This window comes from Crocodylus porosus, unplaced genomic scaffold, assembly GCF_001723895.1.
Source record: "Crocodylus porosus isolate Cpor-Errol unplaced genomic scaffold, CroPor_comp1, whole genome shotgun sequence".
Classification (NCBI taxonomy): domain Eukaryota; kingdom Metazoa; phylum Chordata; order Crocodylia; family Crocodylidae; genus Crocodylus; species Crocodylus porosus.
This window is the reverse complement of record NW_017728910.1, coordinates 2,038,871-2,057,510: the sequence shown is the minus strand read 5'-3', so window position 1 is coordinate 2,057,510 and position 18,640 is coordinate 2,038,871. Positions and strand designations below refer to the sequence as shown.

Sequence of the window (18,640 nt, the reverse complement as noted above, 5' to 3'; positions counted from 1 at the left end):
AATGTCTACGAAATCTAAAATACCTCAGATTCTTAGTCTGACCCTAATTTACTGAAAGCACCTATTAGGAGGGGAAGGAAGTCTTACTTCAGGCAAAGACAGAGTATATTGTGTAGGATTACAAGATTTTATTTTGGGACTTAATATGCTGTAAGTATGAGGTCTAATACTGAAGATTCTCATTGTTATTACAGGGTTGGCAAAGATATTCTACTTGACTTCAAGACCCCTGAGATGTGGTCCAAAACCCTGGAAGATTTGATGGACTTGAGTAAGGATTACTCATGAATGAAAATCAGGAACTAAGCTGTAAACAATGCAAAAATAAAACAGCTGTATTTGATGTGTAGCCCTTTCTAGTGCTATAACCCTTCCTTTGAAGTACTGTAAGTGTCTTTGAAGCACTGCAAACAGTGAGCGTGCAGACATTCATGCCCAATTCAAAAATGGCCTTGAAAAAAGAGGAATGCCCTTCTTGAAATGTCTGCACCCTCCAGCAGAGTGCAACACCACTTGCTCCATCCTCCAACATCCTACATTGCTTCACTCCCCAACCCACCCCAATGGGGCAGGAGAAAGGGAGGGAGAGATCAAGAAGGACAGCCAATGAGTGCTCTCCTTGGGAGCCTCTGAAGACCAGAGGTCAAGAGGCATGATGGATTTCCTGCTCTGCAGCCAGGGGGCTGCTGCTTTCTTTTGCGGCTATCTGAAAGCACTCCAAAAGTGAGGGAGATGCTCGTCTGCACATAGGAGAAGAACTCTCTGAATTTGAAGAGCTCCGAATTGGAGTGGAATTTGAAGCACCTCAAATGCATATCTGTATGTTTTGACAGGGCTTATGAGTTTGACAGACCTCTTTCAAGATGTATAAATCAGGTTTAAGTGGTCATTAATTTAACAAACATTAGAACAAGAAATATTCTTCTTTATCTTTTTTTTTTTAATTATTCTTTACACAGAAAATTGAAGAATAATACCCCTCTAACTTTAAGCTGTGAACAGTAGTTGACTTGATTTTATGGCAAAGATATGCCATTGCTTTGAAAATTAGTGTCAGAGAACATAAAAGAACGTTAAGGTAATTAGAGTTGCAAAGTGTACTGCTTCTTTTTAATGGGAACTATTGAATATATCATTTAGAATGTCATGTATCAGCTACAAAAACAAAAATATCCCTTTATAATATTTAACGTTTTTTAATAAAACTAGACTTTTTAATTACACATACAATTAATTTTCCTCTTTAAGCTTCACATCTCATTATCTGTATGTTGTTCCAACAATTTTCTGGGTAGAGCATTATAACTATGCTCACAGCTGTGCTTGCTTCCTTCTCTACAAGTTCTATGAAATGATTTTTTATAAGAATAGTAATTTGAAGGCAGTTCTTAAGATAATTCTATGTAATTGTGCATATTTTGATTTTCCAGTGCTTGAAAATGTTTAGACTGAATTCTTATTATAGCTTATATTCATTTTAAAGATACCATAGGGGGTAGGGGGAGGGCTTCAAATGTCTACAGGTTTGATACCAGCAAAGGACATCAGTGAGAGTGGGACAGGACTACTGCATCTAACTGGCTATGAACAGTGAGACAGAAGAGATTCCTCAACTGTGAGTGTTTATACTCAGAGCATACAAAGAAGGAGAAAATGTGACTCAAAATGTCAGGGCTGATATAAATTACTCTGGTTGTAACAATCCCACATGTTGCCCACTGAGGCACTGGGAAGGAGTGAGTAGCTTTAGCAGAAACTAATGATCTGTCCCACTGTTTACAATCAAAGGATGTATCACTAAGGAGTTGTTTGTAGTACAGAATGATGTGAGGGTTAGTAATCAAATCACACCAATTAAAAATCTAAATTACAAAACTAGTTTTGCATTTAGAAAAGTAGAATGCTTATCTCCTCACTATCATTTTAAACAAGATACATTATGAGCCATAAAACCTCTGGCTGTATTAAATAATTATTTATGGTTGACTGTGACTAATATACTAAATCTGAACTTTTGTTTCTTTCCTGAATTATGAGAGACAAGTGTTTGGTAATTAAATAGTGGCACAGATTATTATTTTCCTCTTAGCACTGTAATATTTTATTTGTTGTGAAGTCAAATATAATTAATCCACCATGCCTCCCTTCTCTACAGCTTGCCCAAGTCCCAGCTCTCAGGAATGTGCAGAATGCTTCTCTGCTTTCTTACACAAGGAACAGGGCTACACAAACATGCACTGTTATATAGCCCGACTGGCCTCCCACCCATTTCCAGTTCAGAATGGTCTTCTTTCAGCATCATTCTGCTCTAACCAAAGTCAATGGAGATGTTGCTCTTTTAAAGGAGCAGCAGACTCTCAGGGGCTCAATGCCAGCTTACTGCACAGAACTTTGTCTCTCTACCCCATGTACCACTCCTCTAAGGTGAGGCTCTGCCCTACATCTCTTCAGAGTACAGGTCCAAATTTTTAGCTTTATTGGTTTGGCAAAGAAGAGGAAGAGGATGAACAAATGGCTTTAAAGTGCCCTTCTAATTTCAAGCCACTTGAATGGTTTCTGGTATACTTAAGAGAGTCCTCACCTGCCCTATGGGAATCTCCAGACCACAGTGTGCCACGCCCACTCCTTATTCAGCTTATAGGTGTTGCCCTGTGTTCCTGTGCCAGGTTCCCCTGGCTCGATGTGAGATTTTTATGTTATCTTTACACTGTTTCAGCCTTTTTCCCCAGTATTAAATGGCCAGAGTGTCAAAGGGCCTCATACAATCACCACTAAAGAGAATGGAAAGATTTTCTTTGATTTTAACAAGAGTTTAATTGTGGTTCTAGCGTGGGGCTTCTCATTGTGTCTCCATCTCACCCATTCCCTCCAAAAACAAACTAGCTTACCATTAGCTTGATGTGATAGCTTTCTCCTCTAGAGCTCTTGATGTCTGGAATGCCCTTCTCGTATCTTTTCTCCTCCATGACTCAGTATCTCATTTCACATTCTCATAGAAAACCTCATTTTTCTTTATCTTAGCATCTCTGTCTCCTGCTGCTATAATGCATTATTGGAGTCTGTTGCCACATCATTTAATTATACAAAGCATTTTGGGGACAGAAATGTTAAGTGAAAAACAAATCAAGCCCTCAGTGAGACTTTCCACAGTCCAAGTAATGAGAGAGAGATATATATATATATACACACACACACACACACATATACATATACATACACACACACATATACACACACATATTAGCAATAAGACAAACACATTATTAAATATAAACTAATTTCATCCACAGAAAAAGTTAAAGGTACTTTTTCAGTTTCAGCCCTGACAGTAATAGATGCAAGTTAATGCATGAACAATTAATGTGGAAAAGGAAATTGAGCAGAAAACAACATTTCTCAACAACAAAACAACAGTTGGATCTAAACTGCATTATGCTTCTTACTACCAGTGCTGAAATGTGTGCAGTTTTTAAGACATGTAAATGGGCATTATAGGAATTATATACCTAGAGATTTTTAAAAATTCCTCATAAACTGCTTCAAAATTCAAGTGAAAAGATGTGCAGATATTGTAACAAAAAAAAGTTACCTATGCAGATATCTATGACTCATAAGTGAGGTTTATAAACATGCAGAATGATGAACAAACGACCAACGAAAGGCATGTGAAAGAGGGTTCCTTATCCATTAACTAGGTATGTTCTATATTATCACCACGGTGACCAAAAAAAAAAAAGCTATCTCCACTGGAGAAATTTGTCAGTTACTGCTTGAATATCTAAAGCTGGGGTTTGGGGACTATATTCTATACGTGCTCACGGTTTGAAGGTCTGATCCTGCATGCACACATTAATGGGAAAAGTACTTACTACCTGGAGGAATGGCTTTGGCTTTATTTATATGGTACTACCAACAGTAATGAACATTACTTTGAGTAGCAAACATTTGCAGAATCAGTCAATTAAACTGCTCTCAGCCCCTTCAGGATTGGTCCCTCAGCAATCTTGCACGATGTATGTATTTGTATTTTGTAGGATAAAATCTGTTCAAATTCCAGTCAGAATTCCCAGAGACTTGAACGGTACCAGTTCAAGCCCTGAGGGAACAGCAGGAGGTCTTATGCTCTAATGTATATGGGAAGAAGCAAATCAGGCTTGTCAAAACTGTACTGCTTATTTCTGCATGCATTATTAAAGACTATGCTGAATAGCAAAACTGTTATTTTGTGCCAATAAACTATCTTCTCTTTTCAATATTCAATTTTCAATATTACTTGTCATAACATAAATTGGCAGCTCTATCATTTTTAATTTAGGGCCTCACTTATCAGAGATTGATTTAAAAGCAGAGAGGTCCACATTACAACCAATCACAAGCCTGAATTAAGACTCCTGAAACTATGGTTGGAACAGTCATGCAAATGCCCTTCTACTTACTGCATGGTTCAAATAAAAACCTATAAAGTTATCTGTTTCCTTCCCTACCATATAAATATTTAAAGCCTGCTGTGTATTTGACACCTTATTTTCAGGTCATGAAAAATGTGGTATCTTAAGTATAGTAACGGATCAATTTAAATAGGATTGGGCAAAATATTTCATGCAAACTCTATGACCAAACTATGACATTTCAGGTCAACTGAAAGTGTTGGTGAATTTGGGTTGAAAATGGTTGTTTTGGGTTTGTTTGGTTTTTTGAGGAAATATACAGGTTTCACTTTGACATGACATTTTTCAAATGAAATCCTTAGACTTTGGTTCAAAACGACATTTTGTTTAGAAATCTGATTTTTTTTAAAAGGGCAAAGCACCCATGAACATGAAAAAAAAATTTTTCTAAAGTTCAAACCCCTGTACCCCCAATTGGTCCCTAGCTCTAAATTTAAATGATTTATGCACTATTATAAACACACATGGCTACTCCTACATCATTTTAACCTGCACAACAGTACAAACAGTACAAATTAGCACAAATCAGTTCCTTCTAGAGAACTGGTGATTAAACCCTTGTCAATGGAAATACATAATCCTACTGGACACTTGACATCCTCTATTGTCTCTGAAGACAATGAAAGTTGCAGACTCTCAGTAGGAAGTACTCACTACCTGGTAGGATCAAGCCCTTAACCTGTAAAAGGCCAGCAGATCTCATCCATTTACAGTGAGTCCCACTAGGTATACTCTAATTTTAAATTTACCATTTTAGATATTACCTATGCTGAAGGGTTCCTTTGTCTGTGCCAATGAAATAATTTGAAGTCACGCTGAATTTTTTAAACACCTCTTATCCAACTGGTCAGGGCCTATCACTTAGATAGATGCAAATAGCACAGCTCAGCTGGGAGAATCGATCAACTGTTCTCAGCATTCTTGTAGAACAAAAAAGGAGATGCTCTAATGTGCATAAACTAAGAATGGCTAAACTGATCATTTTCATCTAACAGATATTATCAAAATAAGCTCTGGGTTTTGGACTCTAGTGCTAGGACTTTGATCTAGATAAGCTCCACACTACTTAATGGTTTTAAAGCAGTATATAAAATGCTTTTTCTTATTGTTTCAGCCTGCCACCTTGAGAAATACCTATAGTTATTGAAGTCAATGAGTACCTATAGGTACTGAAGTCAATGAGAGTTTTGTCATGGTCTTCAATAGGTCCAGAAATTCACCTGTCCTTTCTACAGGACCAGTGAAAGGCACAAACACTGGAGTAATCTGTTCATCTTATGCTACATTGCTTGCCCACCTGTCCTGTTGTTCTTCCCCGCCTGTTATCTCTACAGAAGTTCCTCTGTGGACTGTGTTTGAATCTGCCAGTATAGTATCCAGAGGAACAAGGCTATCCAGAGGAACAAGCATCCATATAATATTCTGTAACAACAGTGGGACCAAGATGTCCTCAGTCCCTCCTGGAGAGACTTTTACAGACTGTATGCAGCCTAAGGACTGTATTCCAACTGTATGTGACATGGCTTCAATGTCTCTCCTGATACTCATTTAGGCAAAACTGGATTGAGGGAAGTTGCATCTCTGCAGTGAAGCTGAGGCAGTTCACCTGACTCCCAGAATTTTGGAGAGCAGCCTTCCAGGTGTCTACTTGGTGATTAAAAAAAACACAGTTGACAATAACTCATCAAGTGAAAAAGGCTGAGTGCTAGCTCTCGTCTCCAAATCAGTATCACTGCATAGGACACCACTCCGGCAGACAGAATTTTGGAGCATGTGAGGTCCTGGCAGATGTGTGTTTTAGGATAACTGTCCTCTGTAGTGGGCAGTCTTGTGGCACAGGGCAAGAAGATTACTCAAGTGACTAGCCTCTACATGGCACAATAAGTTAACCATTTAACAAAGTAAACCTTGAGTATCTGCATACAATGAGGGAAGTGCACCTATTTGAAGGTCCAATTAAATCATACTGCATCACTGGAAGTACAGTATATGATAGCAAATTCCTGTAAAAGATTCAGCACTGGTTCTTGCTTTACAAAATCAGTGAAGCTGGCTCAGCAAATGCATAGTATCATACACACAACATTTCATGTTAGGTGATGGAAAGATCTACTTGCCTAGGAGCCGTGCTCAATTTGCAACTAATACAAGCTGCGGACTATGGCACAGGTGAATGGACAGAAAGTCAGAAATCACAAGAGCAGTTCTAACAAGTGATGGTAAAATTATTTAAAGTTATGTGTCTGAATTGAAATGTCAAAAGCTACAAAATTTAATGTAAGATGTTTTATCTCAACAGTATGTAAACATCTCCAAACATAAAATAATCTCAATTCCCATTTCATGGAAGGCTTGAATACTATTCCACAGATTTTAGTTTGACCATTACATATTATGTCAATATAGCCTTAACAATATAAGCAATAACAATATCTTAGTGTCTTATGAAATTCTCTACTTAGGCAAAGGAGTATTTGGGGATTTAAAGTTCACAGAGTAGTAACAGGCATCTGTCTGTCTGTCTCGTAAGACAACATAATTATGCTGAATGAGACATCAGCTCATTGAATTCTCACTTGAAAGATACAGCAAAACTGGAGTGACCTCGCCAGAGTGCAAAAGCCTAGGCAGTACATATGGAGACACTGAGCTGCCCACACACCCTCTCAGCCTTGCTGGTTTAATCCAAAGGAAAAGCAGGTGTCAGTATGTTTGAAACCATCTTAGCCGCAGGAGCTGCTGAAGCAAAAAAGATCAAAATTCAGAACTAACCTATATGAGTTAATGCAGGTACTGGGTTATTCAGGCACTTACTGGGCTATTCAAAGCTATTTGTGCATCTCAAATCAAACTCATCACCTCTGACCCATCTAGTGAGAGAAACAGAGTGTTGGGAAATTTTGGTTATGAAATATAAGAAACCAGTGAAACTTGCTTGATTCTGGGATATATTACAAATATGAAATTTAATTCAGGTTCACTGAAAATTCCCGTGAACCTGAATCCAAACTGATAAATCCAAACCAATCAGTGAACCAAGCTTGAAGCCAAAAGGAATTCACTGGAGTGTCATGAATCAGTTAAATGCCAAAACAGGAAAAAAGTAGTATTTTTGATTGAGTTTTGCTTTGAGATATTTATTTGGTTGAATAAAGAACCCAATATGAAACTTAAAAAATATCAGCCTTCATGGACACAAGGAAAGGGTCAAATGAATCCCCCTAGAGATCCAATTACTCATGGAGGTCCCTGGCAAATGTTAATTTAATCACATGATGGGATCTGAGGAATCAATTTTATCCTAGATTCCAGTAACTACCATGCCAGAGGTTCAAGGTCTATCATGGCAGGCAGAGCAATTGTTGGATTCTGGGATAAAATTCCTTACTTGCATCTACTAGGTTATACGGCTACATGGGCACTGAATGGGAATTCTGTGCATTCAAAGGCTTTAGCATTCAGACTTAACACAATAACTTTATATCAAAACTTCACTCAATGGAAGGAAGCAATTCTTGAGTTATAAAAGGAGGGGAAAGCATTTTAAGACTGAAAAGAAACATTACTTTATTCAAGTTTCCAGTGAATGACAAGTTCTGCTTCTCTTTACAGCTGCGTAAGGTAAAATAAACCAAGGAACCAGGCAAAATAAATGTATCCCATTTCATCTGTCATAAAACCCACCAAGTGCAAGGTATCACGACACATTTTAAACTGATGAACTGAAATAGAAAGAAATAACCTATTTGTGGCAAAAAACCAAACAGCACTCAGGTACCTAAACACTGACACCAGTAAGGAAGTCTACAATAAAGTAAACTTTCTCAGCTGAAAACATATTGCTTCAATAACATCCAAAGCTTGCTACCTAATTGCAGCACACATAATGTATTGCCAAAGCAAATTGAAAGCAGCAGCTATGAAGGAAAAGGGGAAGAAACATGAGGGGACTAAAACAAAGGCACTCTCTCAGGCATTAACAGAGAAAATAATACTTCTATGTTCATCAGAACAGCCAAACTAGTATCACTCATCAAGACACACATGATAATTAAATCATCATTCAGAAGAGAACACGATATTAAACATTTCTGTGCTTTAACGTGCAATTTCTGTTCTGTTTGGCAATAGTAAAACTCAACATGTGCAATCATCTACTGACTCTGCTTATACCAGAGTTAAATTAAGCCCATTCAGTCTAACTGGAAAAAAAATAGCCAGACCGAACCAACATATATAGCTATATAGTAAAGATCTATAGACGCTACATGGGTCAAATCTCTGCTGCTGTAACTGCACTGGATTTCAAAGGTCAGTTTAACCTAAAAATGAGATACCAACAATGCTTTTTTATTTTAAAGCTGCAGGTATTCATTACAGATAAATGCATACTATGTTTGTGTTATGTCTGCTTTCTGTTTTAAACAGTTTAAGTCACTTTCAGCTGCTGCTCAAAGAGACAAATACGCCAACACAATAACTGAGAACTCACTGGAAGCATGATGCACATGCTTATTCTGCAGTACTTTTTTCAGAGGATTAAACCACAGCATACACTTCCTCAAAGAAAGGTAAAGTAAATGGCCTTTTCTTTATTAAGGAGAAATACCTTCAGATAGAACTAGCTGCCTTTCTTTTTGCTGCTTATTGTTAAGCAGTTTCTGTACCACTTTTTGATGAAGAAATGGATTTCAAAACAACACAGTCTTAAAACTGCTGGGTTTTTTTACTATTTTTAGATTTAACCTGAGATTGTGCAGAGCACAATCCTCTCTGGGTGCTGTCCAGCAGAGCAGCCAGGAACACTTGCTGGTCCTTTGCCTCACAAGACAAAAACCCAGTGATCAAATGTATTTGCCTTGGCTGACAAAATAATTTGTCAATGATAGGATATTAATTTTGGGCTCTTACTCCTCCCGTCTCCCGCCCCCGACTTCTCTCTCCTGTCCCCATCAGCTTTGGTGATGAAGGATCACACTAGTCCTCCAACAATGGCACTCTCTTGTGGACAACACACTGCTCAGAGTGAGCGCTTACTCAAGAAGTTCCCTTGAAGCTAATAGGTCAAACTGTATGAGCAAGTGCTGCCTAACATAAGGACCACAACATTTAGCCTAAAAAAATTCTGCTATTTCTGAGAGCTGTTTACTGAATTTGACAGTGTCAAAGTCTGCCTATGTCTCCCGTGTTGTGCTGCAAAGTGATTTTGCTGGGTGGACAGCATCTATTTTTTTTTTTTTAATTAAAAAGGTGGAAACTCCCAGCAAGTCAGCTAGAACCTGTTGACCTGTGAGACAGCAGAACAATGACAATGTCCAGTACAGTCAACCCCTCAAACACTACATTTAATAGACATCCATGCTGGAAATTTACCCGATTAAGCTAATTTCTCAGTTGCATCCATAGGTATAGTTAGAGGCACAATTTGCCCCTTAAATTCTGTCCAACTCCAGAGCAGGCTAGGGGAGGGAAGCCCAAGATCCTGATTGTATCAGACTCTCCCTTCTTGGAGGTGTTCTGCTATGTAGCAGTTACTGGTCTAGAAAGAGACAGAGACAGACTACAGCCTCATGACTATGACACTCATGCAGGCAAAGCAGGGACTTGAACTTTGTCCCCTACATTACATGTGACTGCTCTAGTTATTTAGGAGGAGACAGCTGCATCTGTATCTCTCTCCAGAAAGAGAGCATTCACCTGTGAAAGTTTCAATGCACCTAAATTCTCCAAAAAGGAGAATGATGAATCAATATTTGGTTTTATGAATCAATATTTTTTCAAGAAAAAAAAGAGTTTTGTTGAAAAATCCCAGCCGGCTCTGCTAGGCACCCTGCAGTCACAATGCTCCTTTGGGTAAAAAGGCCCTTGGTGAGAATAATGCACAATGATTGTGATATGGAAGGGCAGTAATGTGGCCTGCCCCTATGTGTTGGAAGGTGCTAAGGTGGCTTTGCCTCTATGTCTAAAGTTTTCTTCCTTGGGCTTCCTCTGCAGCTCTTTACCTCTCCTCTGCTACCAGTGTGGATTTAGACTTCAAGGCACAACCAAATCCTGATAATCCAGCTCTGTGCTAGTTTACACTGAAGGAAGAAAGATTGCTTGGGTGATAAACTTGACTTTTAATGTCTCTCTAGTGGAAAAGAGCTAAACCATGCTATAACTCAGCAAACTTAAGTAACACTTTAGAGACATCACACACTACGAGGTAAAGCAAAAAAAGAAACTGGGCTGATAAAGTATAACAACCAGAGAGGCAGATGCTTCAAATTTTCAATAATGAATGACTGCATTTAGTTAATATTTAATTTTGTGATTATTAGTTTCAAGTACCATGTATCAGAGGAAAAGTCAGAAAGCTCTAATCTTTCTGATAGCTCAGTGTGCAAATATACTCTATTCTTTTTATCTCTGAAACTTTCTTTTTCTTATTAGGGAGCTATGGGTATTTCACTACAGCCAAAATCCCTTTCTCCTATGTAGTTTCCCAGGTAGCAGGCTTACTGATCATCTCCTGATTCACAGTTGGGCAGAGGCTTACCACAAAGGATGCAAACTCTCTACTGAGGCTCCCTAAGCTTGTCTACACATGACCCCCATGATGCAGTTGTTACTGCACTGTCATGTAGTAGTACTTTAGGAAATACTAAATGTTCGTGCTGTTATAGTTGTTACTACACCGTCCTGGCAACGCAGTTATTTTTTAGTTACTGCTGCATAAATCCTGTGTGAGCTAGGGCACTTACTTCAGCCAAGGGCTGCAGAACAAGCCAGAGCCTGGGGAGTTGGACTTCTGGCTGATAGGGCTGTGCAAAGCTTCAGTTGCCGATTTGACTCGGAGGAGATTCGGCCTGATTCGGCAGCCAAATCTCCAAATCTGAATCGAAATGGGAGACCCATTAAAAGGTCCAAATCAAATCCAAAGTCTCTGAGTTGATTTGGAAAAGATTCAGAGGTTCAGACTGGCAGAGGGGGCTGGGGCTGGGCGGGCAGCCAAGGGGGCTTCTCTTGCAGCTCCCCCTACCCGGGGAGAGGCAGGCATAGATGGAGGAGCAACAGGAGAACCATGGCAGCCCAGCTGTGCCTGCCTCTCTCTGGCTGATTCTGATTCAACCGAATCAAATGTGGACAGCAATTCGAATCACTGAATTGAATGTCTGTCCTCCAAATCAGACGAATCCGAATTTAAATACTTCCCTATTTGCACAGGCCCACTGGCTGGCTACTCGTGGGGTAGAGGTACAGCCTCTTGAAAAAGTAGCTGTTAGGGCTTGTTGGAGGGAATTATTAGGTACATCTATGAAGGGGTCAGATGACTCTTATAAAGATGGAAGACTCTCAACTAAAGAAGACACATGGACACATGCTGGGGTATGCAGAAGTAACTTGTGTTTGTGAGTTTTAGGTTTCAATATAGGAAGCCCTAAAGAAAGATACTGGAGAGACAGGCCAGCAGCCTACCAATGACAAGTATTTTACCAACTGATTTTTATAAAATTTCTCCATCATCTCAGACAAGCGACTTCATATTTAACCAAGGTGACCAAGAAGTAATAAACAAATAAAGATTCCTTCCAAATAGAAATTTTCTAAAGAAAGATGCCTGAATGTACAAACAAAATAACTGCTATATCAACCAGTGGCAAGGCGTAGGGGGTGCATGTGCACGCCCTGAGAGCACCAGTGCAGGCCCTGTCAGGCCATGCTCCCTGCTCAGGTGATGGGCAGGAAGGCAGGCAGGAGCGCCAGTGCCCCCCCTGCAAGTGCCAGCCGGCAAGTGGGAGTGCTGCGGTCACTTCCCAATTGGTGTGATGGGCCATGGGGAAACCCCAACCCCATGGTCGGTGCTGACTGGTCACTGAGGAGCAACTGTGTGTAGCAAAACTACTCCCAACTTTAACCCTGTTTGATTCAGTGTCAAAGTTAGAATGATATGGCTTAGTTGTATCGCTATATGACTACTCACTCGTAACAAATCATAACAGCTGATGCACGAGCTCAAGCAGCAGTAAAATCTTCTTTTAACGGTTCTAGAAAGTACATTTGTCCATACACACAGGTATCTAAAAATTGCAATAAGTGAAGAAAAAGATTCTACTGCATTTGAAGTAGGAGCTACAAATGTCTAAGCAGTGGGACTGAAATCCTGACTTCGCTAAAGCCAATACAGCCTCCATTAGCTTCCAAGTGATTTCCATAGAGGGCTACAGATATCACCTCAGGTGACTAGATTATACACCAATAAGCATCTTAGGAAACACTTAACTGGCTAGATCTATTTCAGATTTATAGATCTTTTGGAGCTGTGCTTACTACTATGGCCTAAGTATTATGCAGTACTGCTTTCAGCATTTTATGACAACCCTAGGTTGCTTAGCAGTATCTTTTTAGCCTGAAACAGATTCTACATGTGTTTTTATTTACTCACTTGAATGAACAGCGCTGATAGTTCAGAGACCATGAGGGACAAACAGTGGAATACTGAACACTGCCTGCATATCATATGCATGTTGCAAAACAAACTGGATTATACATTTATCTCTGCTGTACCTTTGATCCTTTCTGTTACGGTCCTAGGAGCAAACTGCAACTTTATTCTTTTATTCACTTGCTTGAACTGTGCAAAGGACAAATTAACAGAGTTAAAAAAATAATCACTCAAGTTTTCCTATTAATTCAAATGACGGTAAAACTATATTAATTTTCCTATAGGGTCTCCTGAAATGTGGATGTGTTGGAGCAATAGTATTTTTTCCCCTAAATGTGGATTGTTATTTCTCAAAAAGCCAACATTAGAGCTTGTTTTAAAATTTAAAAATGCCAAAAAGGAACATCGACAATGGATGTTAGTTAACCATATTTTACATCAAGCAAAGTATGCACACCTCCCATTGATTTCAGCAACACCTGTATAAAATCACTGGAAACATTTGGGCTTTCAGTGATTTTTACCACAACTTTCTGAACAATAAACTTGCTAAATTTATTCATGCCAGTCCTATGTATCATTCAGGAAAGTACAAAGAGAATCCAACTGAAAAGAAATAAATTAAAATAAAATCTATGTAATACACTAACTCTGCCATAGACATAGGAAAACCAGACTTCAGTCACTTGATAGCATCTAGACTCTTCCACATGGAGTTAGACACAAAACTAAATAATGAAGCATGTACAGTTATCATAACAGAAACAACTCCTGTGACAGCAAATGATTTGTTTTGTAAATGCAGAGTGGTAAGGGAACCTGACTGTTATGGGGAAGGAAGCCGGAGGCGGGGAAGACGCAACCACTTTTGGACTTCATTATCTATTTCAGCTGCAGATAAGTGATATGTGGAACAATCTGTATAGATTCTACAGCATTTCTGTGGTATTTGCATTATGTGCCAACATCCCTGGCTGGTCCATGTGCAGCAGCCACTCCAGAAAGCCAGTGGACATCTGCACCTAATGAGTAAAACTGTACTCAGTACTCCAGACCAGAGTTTCCTAAACTGTGATATGCATACCCCTGGGGGTACACAAGACATCTCTGGGAGATTCACAGGAGAAATGGTGTAATGACAGGTTTAATTTTCATTATAACGGGCATTTAAGGGGTTAAAATATAAAATTTATGCTGGTTGGCTATATGGGCAGATGGTAAATCTGGAAGGGGGTACACAATAAGAAAAAGTTTGGGAAGCTCTGCTCTTAACAAACCACTTCTGAATGTACACTAGTAGAGAAAAGTCCTAAATGACCAATGAGCTACAAATCCAAGTATGCCACCAATTGGACTGTTGCCATTTTGTGCATACATTAAATAACTAAGTTCTTGCTATATTAAGGTGCTGAAGTCTTCAGCTTCACAGAATCACAGAAAGTTCAATTCTGTAAGCCTTACTCACAAAAATAGTTCTACTGTAGTCAATGAAACTAGCAGCATGAGTATATAGATAAGGATAAATCATGGAGCACAGCCCATAAAATCCAAAAATCAAAAGTAAAGTTGTTTTTTTTAAAGGAGATTCACATTTTGCTGCAGTTTCAGAAAAAGCATGTAATGTTTTTCTGAACTCTTTTATTTTGGTGTTATGTTGGAAAAACAATGCCGTCTATGAGCATTAATAAAGTATGTCCTTGACTTCTTTTAATTCAGTCTACTTTTTTGCTTTTGAACTCAAAATCCAAGAGCAATCATAAAAAGAAAAAGATTATGCAACCAGAAAATTGGATCCGCATTCCTCTTTAAAATGTGCAAATCGGACAAGAAAGCTGTGTGTGGTCAAACACTGTTCTCCTTTTGTTTTCTTCCACTGCACATCAAAATAGAATGTAAGTAGAATTTTTGGTTTCAGCCCTTTTGTGCATGTGAACAAACATGCTACTGGATTTTACATTCTGCATAGCGATCTAAATCTGGAAGAGATTTTACTCATTACTTAAAATTTTTTGAGACTTGTTTTTTTCCATTTAAATTACAGCATACATTCATTTATGAAAACTGAAGGAAAATGCTATCTAACTATATTACGCATAAGAATTTTCAAAGAAGGTTTTCAGCTAAAAAAATTAAAAGCTGTAGCCACTTAGCACAGTTTTCTGTGGGGCATGCAACTCTCTTCTGTTCTTCATAGAACAGATACACTTTTAACCAATCAAAGCACAGTACAGAATCGAAAATGACATGGATTTTACAAGGACTGTCTTTTCAGTATTACAGTACTTAACACAACAGGATATTTAGCACTTAATGAAAATGTTCTGAGATAAAGGCACAAATCCTGATTGTGAACTAGCTATGATAAAAAAAAATGCCATTGATATATGATGCTGCAATTCCTCCTGTTTTCTGCATTCAAGAGGCATTGTGGGCAACGTGTCAAGCTACAGGTAGCTACTCCTTTTTCCTCTCACCCACTCCCAGCCACCTCCACCCTGCATTCAATTAGGCAGGGGTGTCAAGCACATGGCCTGTAGGCTAGATCTGCCATGTTAATCCTCATAATCTGTCCCTCGGTGCTGCCCCTTTGACCCGCAGGCCACACCAGCCTGCACACAGTGCCCTGTATGCATCCCACATGTGGCACTCATTGGGGCTAGCCACATGTGGCCATGGGAGCCAGATGATTTGGACAACCCTGCAAAAAGGGAAAGAAGTAGCAGCATCAGTATTTGTGGTGTCAGAAGAGTTTGGGCTGGAGTGATTTTATGTGCAGAAGAGACAGAGTCAGCAACAGTTAATAGAGGTGTTACCATAGCTAACAAAGGTGATATAACAGACAGTGTTTTAAAGAAACCTGGGACACTGCACATTTGCAAATACATTCAGTTAGATCCAGGTGTATTTGGGGCAAAGGGAAGAATGACAGTGATGAGGATGTTGTAAGAAACAACCACAGAACTAGGCACATTACAGAGAAAATGGAATTGCAGGGAAATATCAATAAAAAGGAAGGACTGAAAAGGACCAAGAGCATAAAAGAGAGAAGATACGAGTAACAAAAATGGATGAAGCAACAAAGGAGAAAAAGCAGAAAACAAGAAATAAACACAGCAAGGGAAGGAGCTGGACAGAGGAGAACCAGAGAAATGGTAGGATAGAAATTACTACACAACACAGAGAAGGTTTTGTATGTTAGAGCCTGTTTCAGGGTCAGACCTTGCCACCTTTGCTCATCACACAATAACACTTCTTAGTAATTAAATGGGATTATTTGAGAAGTGTTGCTTTATTTGTGGTAAGCCACCAAAACAGACCTTATTTGTATGAGAAAAATTAGAAGGAAATAAAGACTGAGCAACTTAATTGTAAACATGGGAGAAGTAAAAACATGGGTGATATCTGAGCCTGCATCAGTAACTCCCCTAGACTTGAAAGTGACTGGGATTTTAACCAAGACTAACATTAAAATAGACTCTCTAGCGGAAGGTGTATTTCTAAAACTAAGGTACATTGCTGTTAACTTCTTTCCTTCTGTGTGGCCGTGTTCTAGAGAGATTGGTCCTTTAATTTTTTCTCGGTGTCATATTCACCAAGGCCTATTCACTTATCAACATCCATTAGCTATCTCTGTTCCTTACCTTCAACAGAGAGGAGAGGGCTTCCTCTTGCTCTGGTAAAGATCCAGAAGATACCCATAATTCATGTCTTGAGTGTTTGCAATATTAGGAATTGCAAAGGATGCCAAGTCAGCAGCTTCTCCTTGGCCAGCAAAAGTGGAAGCAGCAACAGCATAAGCCAGAACAGACTCTGTAGAGGCAGCTCCTTGCTAGCCAAAGCATTCTTGGTTACTATACACAGAGAGAGCAGCTATTTATATATTTACAAATAAATTATAAGGACTTGCACTGTTGCCTTTTATAGTCAAAAGGAGGTGTTCCCTTTTGACCCTATTTGAAGTCTGCATTAAAATACACATGCAGTCAAACAAGCCAAAATGGCTCTGTCCACCTGCACGTAGTTGAGATTGATTAGCTAGAAATGCTGGACAGGCAAATGGTCTTATTCAGCCACACAGAAAACAGGCATAAAAAGAAAGATGCGTCTATGTAAGAGAAGCACTGCAAAAACTAACGTGTTTAACTGACAGAAGAAATTCTGAGGTGTTTAACACATTGCCTTCCTTTGTAAAAATACCCTCTAGAATCTCCTAGGGACCAAGCCAATAGAAATGAAAGATTGTTCCATAAATGTTACCAAAGGCCATAAGCATGTACATAATTTCATTTAGACTGAACTGAATAGATACAGATTATAATAAAGTATACTTTATAGAAATATTCATTTTAAAAGTTAGATATTCAAAACAGTAAAATTATTAAAAGTGGTAAAGACCAAGACAGACTGTGAGGAACTACAAAAGGATCTGGCACTACGAGCAATTGTAGATAAGTGTAAAGTGATGCACATGGGCAAAAATAACCCAATCTATACCGACACTATGATGAGCTCAGCAACAGCTGTTACCACACAGGAAAAAGAACTGGGAGTCATTGTGGACAGTTTAAAACATCAGCTCAGTAGCCATCAAAAAGGCAAATGAAATGTTAAAGCAACCAAAAAAATTATTAAGAATGGAATTGTAAACCAAACAAAAAGTATCATTATGCCCCCTGCTGCATCCACATCTTGAATATTGTGCCCAGTTGTGGCCCTATACCTCAGAAAAGATACAGAAAAATTAGAGAAGGTACAGAGAAGGGCAACAAGGATGATTAGTGCTATGGAGAAACTTTCATATAAGGAGAGGCTAAAGAAGTTAGGCCTATCCAGTTTAGAAAATAGACGCTTGAGGGAAAGCATTATACGAATTTACAAAATACTAAATGGTGCAGAGAAAATAAAGGTGGATTTATTATTTTTTCTCTCTCTCTCTCAATACAAGAACCAGGGGATCACAACATGAAACTAGTAGGAAGTATGCTTTAAAACTAACAAAACAAACTTCTTTTTCCCAGCATTTAATTAAAGTGTGGAACTCATTACCACAAGAAGTTGCAGAAACTGACAATTTAGTGAGATTCAAAAAGGGATTGACACATTTTTTAAGGAAAGTTGCATCATAAGCTTTTGAGCATGAAACTCAGGGATACGGCCTCCGAATCAGAACATCCTAGGCCCTAAATCCTGGAGGCTGTAAGTGGGAGAGGAACATCAGAAAAAAATCCTGGTCAAAACCAGTTCACTCTCCCTTTCAACATCCACTCTGAGACACAGGGCAAGATGGACCTAGGGCCTGACAGTAAATGGCAGTATATTCTTCCATGCTTCTTAAATTCAGTTATATTTCTATCAAATACTATAGATCGGTTTATAAATGCTGTAGAAATGATTCTCAATTAAATTCTATCGCTTTTTATGACCATAGCCAGTTTCTACAGACACATTTTTGTATCTACTGCCTTTATCTCAAATAAATTAAGGAGGAGTTTTCTATAAAGGAAGACAATATTTTAAACCAACCTGTAGAATTTAATTTAGCAGATAATTATGTCTACAATAGGATTCTATCATATACATTAAAAATTCTGTGCATAGTATTTAGTACTAAACTGCAGAAACGTTTTTAAAATGAGATTGTTTTGCTTTTGTTTAATTGGTCTGCCTATATTTTTAAATACTATGATGGCCATTCTTAGAGAATTAGACCAATATTTTTAGGTAGAATCCTAAGTGGGCTGGTTTTCAGAACTGCTAAGTTCTTTAT

At 38.7% G+C, this 18,640-nt stretch overlaps 1 protein-coding gene across 15 annotated transcripts in view; it reads right to left on the bottom strand.

Annotated features, from left to right (window-relative positions):
* MBNL1 (muscleblind like splicing regulator 1) overlaps nucleotides 1-18,640 on the bottom strand; it is a 191,193-nt gene that overhangs the window by 102,893 nt on the left and 69,660 nt on the right. Inside the window, exon 1 of one of the 15 annotated variants that reach the window (XM_019532614.1) lies at nucleotides 16,515-17,182. The exons of the other annotated variants lie outside the window; for them this stretch is intronic. The gene's annotated coding sequence lies outside the window, so the exon portion shown is untranslated. Of the gene's footprint in view, nucleotides 1-16,514; nucleotides 17,183-18,640 lie in introns of those variants that run through there. 15 annotated transcript variants of the gene reach the window in all.